Below are 9,717 nucleotides of genomic sequence, written 5' to 3'. Positions count from 1 at the left end.
GAAAATGCATCTTGATTTAAGAATTTTTAGATATTTGTACTTGAAATAAGACAAAAATACTCAATAAGAAAAGCATTTTTGCAGCGTGAATGAATGAATTAAATATTTAAACATCACTTACGCTTTAAAAAGGGGGAGGAGACAGAAGGAAACTCTGGGTATACCTCCCATTCAGAAATGGAAAACCCAGTTTGAGTTTGAGTTTCCCTCATTTCATACTCAGAGTTTCAACTTAACCTGCTTTCTGAAATGGGCCTCTGATTATAAGTCACAACAGGTCAAAAAATTTTGAGAGAAAAATAAATAAATAACTTGCCTCAGTGTTTAAGTCACAGAGATCAGCCGCCATTCATCATCCCCTGAGGCCATTACCCACAATCCATCAGCTGAAGATCTGGAACACTAACAAACACAGCACAGTTGTACCAAAGAATAGACAGAAATATGTGACAAGAGAGGCCAGGTCATCTTTAGTTAGATGTCTAACACACGTGACCTGACTGAATGTGTAAGAGTATAATATATAGGAAAAATAACAGTCAGCTGGTCATTATTGCAAATGTAAACTATGACACAGTTATCAGGGTCTTGTATCATAATTATTTGTGATAATGTCCATTATTGCACTTCATATATGGCTACTTACCAAACAAATAAACCCATGGACATAAAGTACTGATTTAAATTTAAAATGCTTAATCATACAAGTTTCTACTAAGAAAAACAGTCCATTACAGCGTAAAAACAGTCTAGCAGATTACTAACACCTGGACTATGGAGTCCTGAACTAAAATAAACAAGATTCATTTAAAACCAACCAGGTGGGTAGAGTATCCAAAAACTGTACAAGTAAAAGTTACTTATAGAAATTTTTACTCAAAGTAAAAGTGAAATAATCTTAACAGTTACTTAAGTAAGAGTAAAAAAGTATCCAATGAAAATCTACTCAAGTAGCTCATTACTAATTACTTTGTGTAATATAATAACGTATAGTACAGCTACATTTGAAAGAAAGAGAGAAAACTCTTTACATGTGCTCGCGCTCATAACCGCTGAACATCTGAACACCTGAACACAAACAATGATCAAATACACACTGACGGACCTTCTTCCATCTATTCTCTAAAATGTAATCAAATATTTCTGCAGGCGCGTGTAAACTGGTTAACTGGTTAAAAGCGTTCATTTTCAAGACGAACAGGTCGCCGGCGCCGCCACTGCTCAATAGGCTATCCACAAATTATCATTTCATACTCTCTGAACAATGGTAGCTTATTTAATGTATAAACTAAGATATACGTCCATAAAAACAAAGAAATTCTACATACTTTGTTATCGTGGCGTAAAAAAATCTGTTTGGTTGTAAAATGTCGGCTATTGGCTTGGCTGTATGAATTGAAATCGAGTGAAATTAATACCTGTGGAATTGTTCACGGACAGCATACGCAGTTCAACTAATAAAGATCTTCGTCGCTGGCAAACAATTGGATGCATTTGCATATTTTGCTGTGATTGACTGTAGGTCCAGTGCCACTTCATCTAATCGCTTCAGACGATTCAGTGCGTGCAGGAACTGTCTGAACAAATCATTCAAATTGATTCGCGAACCAATTAGACAGTTTTGCCAACTTGATCAAGTCTTTGAACAGAACCGACTCAAAAGAGTGATTCATTTGTGAATGGGGCATCGTTCATGAAAAAAAGAGACAGCGTGCTTGAAATAAACTACGCATTTCATGTACAGCATTAAAATAAAGAGGGTACGTACGTCGCCCAACGTAGCGAAGTAAAAGTACAGATTTTTCTTTACAAATGTAACGTTACTCAAGTTAAAATAAAAGTACCTACATTTAAATCTACTCTAAAAAGTACAAATTTTCCAAAAAACTTAAGTAAATGTAACGAAGTAACGTTAAATGTACTTCGTTACCCACCTGTGAAACCAACTAATCTGAACGAGAATGACAGATGTTGTCTATAAAACAATGAATCAATAAAAGTTTAAATTGCATGGAACTGAGAAGCAAATTAAAGGAAAACAATGGGGGGAAAAGGCTGTGAAAGGGACCTTTATCTCACTTCCTATTTTCGGTAAGTGAAGCGCTGTATCACTACTTCCGGTACGATAAATTGCGAAGATCTTGAGTTTTCATTGAACGGCGTGTCTGTGGTGGCCTAACAATGTCTGGTATTTCGCCCATGAAACGGGCAGCTGTTGTAAATCAGGCATACAATGTCCAATCTGCCTCAAACGTAGGGTGACCAGACGTCCCCGTTTTCCGGTTTTTGGTGCTCCGTCCCCGCCTGGAGCTGTCCCCGGAAATGTCCCCGTTTTATATCTCGTTCAAAATAATCCGCAAATACATGGTCTGGCCAGCATACAGCATAGAGGTTTCTTAATAGTGCTGTTAAAATAAATATAGATATTTTTTTTTTCTAAACGTATCTCTCTATTGAAATATGTTAAACAGTTCAATACCGCTTTTCTACAGTACACCGGCAGCAAAATCGTCATATGGCTTTGTGCCTTTATACAACAGCAAAATACAGTGATTAAGTATATATACAGTCTGTGCTGCGTGTTTTAAAGAGAAGTGCGCCCTTTGCTCACACAATCAGCTGGTGACATGGTGATCAAAATTAAAGCTCAAGAATTTATCTTAGAAATTGGCTACAAATAGTATTTTAAATTTCCCTATACGTTGTGTAAAGTAGCCTAACCAAATATATATATATATATATACACTGTATATATTAGAGTGCATTTGTTACAACAGCCTATATGGATATTATTGTCATGTGAATAATTATATAGCTAGGCCTAAAACATTGTTATATTATTATTTTATTGTTATAATTGTTTGGCATCCTAAAACACCTAAAACGATGTAGACTTTAGGCCTATATCACAACTAAAAAGATGTTTGAACCCTCTTTAATGTCCAGGTACAAGTCAATGCTGTTTCTTTGTTCAATAGCCTACATGGGTTGAAGCTCTTAATTTTGAGCTTCCAAAGTGCACCAGATTGATGCATTTAACCTTAAAATGTTCAAAATTTTGTTCTGGGGGGCATACCCCCGGACCCCCCTAGAGGAGGTTTACAGAACATTTGACAAATTCCAGTGGGAAATAATAATGTAGCTACATTTTATGAACTTTACTTAAGAATACTACAACAAAGCTCCTTTCATGTCAGTAAAGCTGTTAACAGAAAATTAAAATCTAGTTGGACAAAAGTTGTAATTTCGTACAGTATAAACAGCTCGTGAAAATTAAAATATTCAATTCAATAATAAATGTTGCAAATATTATAATGTGAAATAAATAACACAAATATTTTGTAATGTGATTGTTCAAAATAGTGTAATAGTTTAATAGTTTTTTGTAGTTAGGCCTTCTGGCTAGTTATTTTGGTGAATTGTATTAAAACCAGACCAAAAATACTAATATAATAAAATTAAATCATAATATTGTAAAATGTGAAACCCACAGCAATAAAAAAAATCAAAAATGTACTGTTCCCGTTTTTTAATTAATAGATAATAACAAATTAGATTTTGGTGGCATTTTGACCGCTCACATAGGAAATGTCCCCGGTTTCCATTTCAGAAATCTGGTCACCTTACTCAAACGTCACATGTTTGATAAAAGTTCTTCTTCTTCTTCGTTGGCTTTTTACTTTGATGGCTGCGTTCCAGTTCGGTTTTAGACACGCACTCGCGAACTTCCCTAAACACTTCCCCTCTGGGGAATCCCTGCCGCCATTTTGAAGTGCGTTCCACTTCGTGAAGTGGACGAGGGAAGTTTATATGGACAGACCCTCGCTCCCTCGATTTTGACCGAGGGAGCGAGTCTACTTCATATGTACACTTCAGGTAGCTCCATAACCCACAATGCAACACGATTGTGACGTCACTGCATATCGCGTTTAACTCTATGATATATTAATTATTTTTTAAACATTTAAAACACACATATATACATATAGAACGCTGTATTAAACAATTTTGTAAGGGAAAAAATAAATAATAAATCAACTCCATTGCGGATTCCAAGTGATCAAGGGCTTAGGACGTTCCAGTTCAGCCCATACAAAGGTTCCGCCAGAAGTGGGCACTCGTGCAACGTAAGCAATGACGTATACATCCGAGTCAACGAGACCAAGTGAAGTTAGTGAGGGAAGGGCATTTAAAAACCGAACTGGAACGCAGCCGATAAAAGTTCTGCCCTGAAGACATCTACATGCAAATATTCAGTTAGTCATAGCGCCACCTGTTGGCAACAGTAAATAGCATGCTTTACACTGTAATTCACTTCCAGAAACATATTTAAAGGTGCTCTACGCGAAGTCACATGTTTTTAGGCCAAAACATTTTTTTGGCACATACAGCAAACATCTCCTCACTATCCGCTAGCTGCCTGTCCCCTGAACACACTGTAAAAAAAACGCAGTCTCTGTAGTCGCCACAAGCTCCGAAAACGGCAACAAAAACAAACTGATGCAGCCTGGGAGGAGGAGGATCTAGCTAGCCTCTGTTTTGTTTGACAACACTTCGAACGTCAACAGGAAGTTACTCCACCCAGGATTATATACCACAGTCTTAATACAAATACCATGGTTAAACTATGGTTTGTGTAGCAAAACTATAGTTAAATTGTGGTTACCCTGGTTTAACTACAATAATGCTTTTTTGGTTTTATTTGTAGTAAAACCATGGTTAATTATTGTAAAAGCATTTAAAATAGTTAAATGAATGCACCTCAAAGAAATTTTACCATGCAACGATCTTAAACAGTAACACGTTGACAGAGCGACTACTTTGAATTTTAATTTATAATTTTGGCACAAACGTGTGAATTACATACATTGTCAATGAAAAATGACTAGTGACTGAATAGTGAATATGAAAATAAATAGTGACTAACATATTTAATACAGATAAATAAATGTTAATTCTGATCTTATTTATCAGGTATCACACACACTGCAGCACTGCAATGGTGTACTGTATGGTGAACCAATCAAGTGTGTTTACCAGTCACTGCTTTCTCAGATCGGCATATGTTGGATTAAAACTTCAAGTTCCGTTGAGTTTGGAAACTTTTGTACACAGTAATCATCAGAATGTCTCTTATTTTTTGTTCAAATTTGCCAACGGTGCCAATAATTCTGACCACGACTGTTTTTATCCAAGCATTATATATGTCTTTGTTAATTGTTAATCTTCGCTAATCGTTAATTTTTAATCTTCAACAATGTTAATCTGAAGTTAAACCTGCCTCCTAGTAGGTTTAATTTAAGCCGCAATTTAGTCCTGGAGTAGTTTTGCCAAATGCATAAATGTGTATGAATAATGCTTGTGATGCCATCATCCTTGTTTAGAAATGTTTTTTTTTTTTTTTTTTTTTACAGGAATGCTCTGAATACTGACCAACTTTGTTGTGCTTTGGCCCTATAGTTTTGGCCCAACAGTCATTCTGATAATGAAGGTGAAGTGAAATGAGAGCCAGAAAGAGGCACACAATGTTCTCAGGAGTGGGAGAGAAAGGCACCAATATTTTGGCATTCATTTTGACAAAGAAACTTATTCGGGAAGCAACTATCAGAACACACTGTGCTAGCCTGCGGGGAGATGGTCATAATATTGTGACTCGCTGAGAGGAAATTTATGCCTCTGTAGGAACCTGCCTAATTATGCTTTTCAAGTGCACTTCACCGCAGTGTGACAAAATTCACATACACCACAAACACACAGCCCGTCTCTTTAACCTTGGGACTAAAAGAGTTGAGGATGGCTGCACCAGCTGTGCTCTACAACTCAGTCCAAGTGTAGTGTATTAGTCACTGAAATTAAAATGCACTACTAAATGTTAGTATATTGCCAACTAACAAAAATGTGCTCTAAGAACATTTTGCTAATGTTCCCATTAAGTTATGAAAACTTTATTTCTGAATCTTCTCTGAAAGTTCAAAAAGGTAATTTTTTTTAATGTTTTAAAAACTTTTATGTTATGCAAACATTTAGGGAATGTTTTGTTTTATCAGTTGGCAAATATTATGGGAATGCCACTTTTGAATGTTTTCTGAACATTTTGAAATTAGTAACATTTAAAAACAGATGAATGTCTCTTTTTTGAGAACATTACTTAAAAAAAAATTGAGCAAATCTATTACTTTCAGAATGTTTTTAATTTTGAGAATGTTTCTTGTTAGCTGGGTTGCACCACTAAACTGATTTTAAATGGATTTTAAATGTAACCCAATAATCACCTGTATCACCTGTAATAATCAATCACCTGTGATCACCATCAAGTTCACCTGTGATCATCTAGTTCCCTTTGTTTGTTCCTTGTATTTTAAGCCCTGAGTTTCCCATTTGTCTGTTATAATCAATGTTAATTGGTTGTGTTACTGTTTTTAGTTGGTAGATATTAAAGGATTAGTTCACTTTCAAATGAAAATGACCCCAAGTTCACCCTCAAGCCATCCTGGGTGAATATGACTTTCTTCTTTCTGATTAACACAATCAGAGATATATTAATAAATATCCTGACGCATTCAAGCTTTATAAAGGCACTGAATGGGATTAGTGTGTATGAGCTGAAGAAAGTGCCTCCATCCACATCCATTAAAAACATACCCCACACGGCTCCGGGGGCTTAATAAAGGCCTTCTAAAGCGAAGCGATGTGTTTGTTCCATATTTAACAAGTTATGAAGTAAAATATGCCTTCCGGAAAAAAAAAGAAAAAAAAAAATGGTGTCAGTTAAAGGGGGGGTATCACACACAATTTCTGCCAATCTCATGTTAATCTTGAGTATAGAGTAACAAGGATCCTTCATATCTCCGAAAAGTCTTTAGTTTTGTCATATTTATAAAAGATAGATACGCTAAACTGAGTCTTTCCGGAAAAAGCTGAGCTCCTGGAGGCGTATCTGCCGTCAGTGCTGTGGGCAGAGCTAAAGAGCCCACGCAGTTTCTGCGATGTCTTCTAGCTGCGGCGTCATTATAAATACAAAGGGAACAAAAGCGTTCGTGTTGTTCACATTATATGCACTTGCCCGCCGATTGCCAACAAAACACAGACATCTGATTCAGTTTTACTCACCACCCGCGATCTGCAAATCCAGCACCGAAATGGGACTTTTACAAAGCATTCATCACCGAAATTCCGGGAACAAAACAAACATACGTGCACAACTCCATTGCTGCCCCAGAAAAACAAACTTCATCCACTGTTCCCTTAACGCTGGGTTCTTTGGGAAGCTGAAAAAGGCCAACCAAAAACACTCTTTCCCTCACAACCAAAAACACTCTCCTTTGTTGACAGGAGCTGCGTCTCATTTCGGAGGCTTAGTCCTTCGGAGGTCGCATTTGAAGGCTGAATACTTCATCAAGGATGTCATATTTAAGAAAAGTAACCGTAATAAAATTGACTGATATTCATTGTGAAGTGTAAAACACTGTAATTTCTTTCTTACGTTGCAATCTAACAGTTATTTTTCTTGAGACTGCCTCGGTGATGTATGCAGCCTTCGAAGGGTTCAGCCCCTGAATTGGGACACAGCCATTGTTGAAAAATCTCTCGGCTTCTGTATCCCGAATGAAACGCGTTGATGGGCGTGCTCTTGCTCTGAGCACAGTGCAGGGAGAAGTGCCTATACAAGGAATTCCGCTCTCTTTTGACGTCATACAGGCCATACTTGAAAAAAACTCTCCAAAACCTGTACCGAAACCGGAAGTACTCATTTGGCACAGAAATACTCCATCATACATCCAACTTGTGTTTCGAAACTTTGGCCATGTTTAGCATGAGAATCCAACTCTTCAACAGTGTAAATAAGTCAGAATGCATGAAATAGCATTACACCCCCCTTTAAGCTTTTTCTGTAAGTTGAATAGGGAAGGTGTAAGAAATAGAGTAAGCTTTTTGAACTGTGAGAGTTTTACACTTTCTTCGTAAGTAGAATATGGAAGGTGGTCTGGCGGAAGCTATATTTTACTTCATAACGTTAAATATGGATTTTTTTTTTTTTTTTACACAAATGCAACACTTTGCTTCAGAAGGCCTTTATGAAGTCCTCAGAGCCATGTGGAGTATGTTTATGATAGATGGATGTGGATGGAGAGCACATTTCTTCAGCTCATACTCGTTGATCCCACTCACTGCATTTTAAATCTTGGATGTGTCAGGATATTTATTAATATATCTCTGATTGTGTTCATCAGAAAGAAGAAAGTCATATACACCTAGGATGGCTTGAGGGTGAGTAAAGTTTGGGGTAATTTTCACTTGAAAGTGAACTAATCCTTTAATAAAGACTGTTTTGATTTTCCTTTTCTCATTGTATGCACTCAATACACCCACGCATGACAATAACCAACATTTGGTATAAATGCCAAGCCTAAGTGAATTTATTTAAAGTGAAACTGTAACTACTGGCATGTGGAAAAGTCATTTTGGTTCTCAAGTAAATGTATCTTAATTTAAGAATGTTTAGATATTTGTAATGGACAACAAGACAAAATACTGAGTAAGAAAATCATTTTTTGCAGTGTAGCCTCCAGAAGACATTTTGATTTTTTTTATTTCCCTAGTATAAAATGAAAATAAATAGTGTCCAATTTTTTTCTTCTTTTGTGTCTTGCCTTAAGAACAAATGGTTTATCTAAGGCCTTTCAGGTTAAATACTGGCCTGCAACCAAATTAAATAACAGTTACCAAGCCCCTGGTGTGAAATTTACATTACAATTGTAAGGAAAAATTTACAAATGACTTGCCTAAACTTCATTTAGGTTAACTGAGGTCTATAATAAGGAGACACAAGTGGATGTTTAAACGAGGTTTTGGGCTGCAGGTGTCGGATTCTGAGGGTGAACCGAAGGCTAAACTGGTCTGTGTCTGTTGCTAATTTAATTGGTTTTTATAAATGTCACTGTTATTGTTAACCAGCTGTTGTTGGAGAGCCTATTATGGTTTCGACTGTGAAGCGAATGTTCAGATTATCCCTTAAATTGATTTATAGGAGCGTCCGATAAACAGAAAAACAAAACAAATATTGTAACTGTCTAAGAATACAATGGTGATCTCAGGGCCGTGCACAGACCTTTTGAGGGGCATGTGCCGAAACTAAAAAAGGGCACCCCCCCAACCCCAATAAATAACACAAAATAATAGTATCAAAAGCTTTATATTTATTCACTATTAATGACAGTTATATAGTATATATATATATATATATATATATATATATATATATATATATACACACAGGGTTGCAGGGCTTCTTTAAAACTAATTACAACAGCAATCTTCTGTGAGCCATGTGCTTGAAGACGTTTATGACTTCAATGTGATCCACTGGGATGTCCCTCTCAACACACATTAATACACAGACTACATTCTGCATGATAAAATATAAAGAAGCACAGTGACCTGATGATTCTGTAATATTTTTTAGTTACTACAACATTACTGTAGTAAAACCATGTTTTTCTATGTTTATACATGTGAAGACAAGCGGGGAGTAGTATACAATACAAGATTAAAAAAAATATCTAGCGAGCAAATACTTAACATCGTAAACATTAACCATACTGTGTGACCATATATAATATGATTAAATGTTAATGAATTAAGTGTATCAGCAGATAGCCATCATAAATCAAATAAGAAATTTCTTAGAAATATATTTTACCTAGCTGACGAGGATCA

Source organism: Megalobrama amblycephala, linkage group LG19 (genome assembly GCF_018812025.1).
Source record: "Megalobrama amblycephala isolate DHTTF-2021 linkage group LG19, ASM1881202v1, whole genome shotgun sequence".
Taxonomy (NCBI): Eukaryota; Metazoa; Chordata; class Actinopteri; order Cypriniformes; family Xenocyprididae; genus Megalobrama; species Megalobrama amblycephala.
This window is presented reverse-complemented; position numbering follows the sequence as displayed.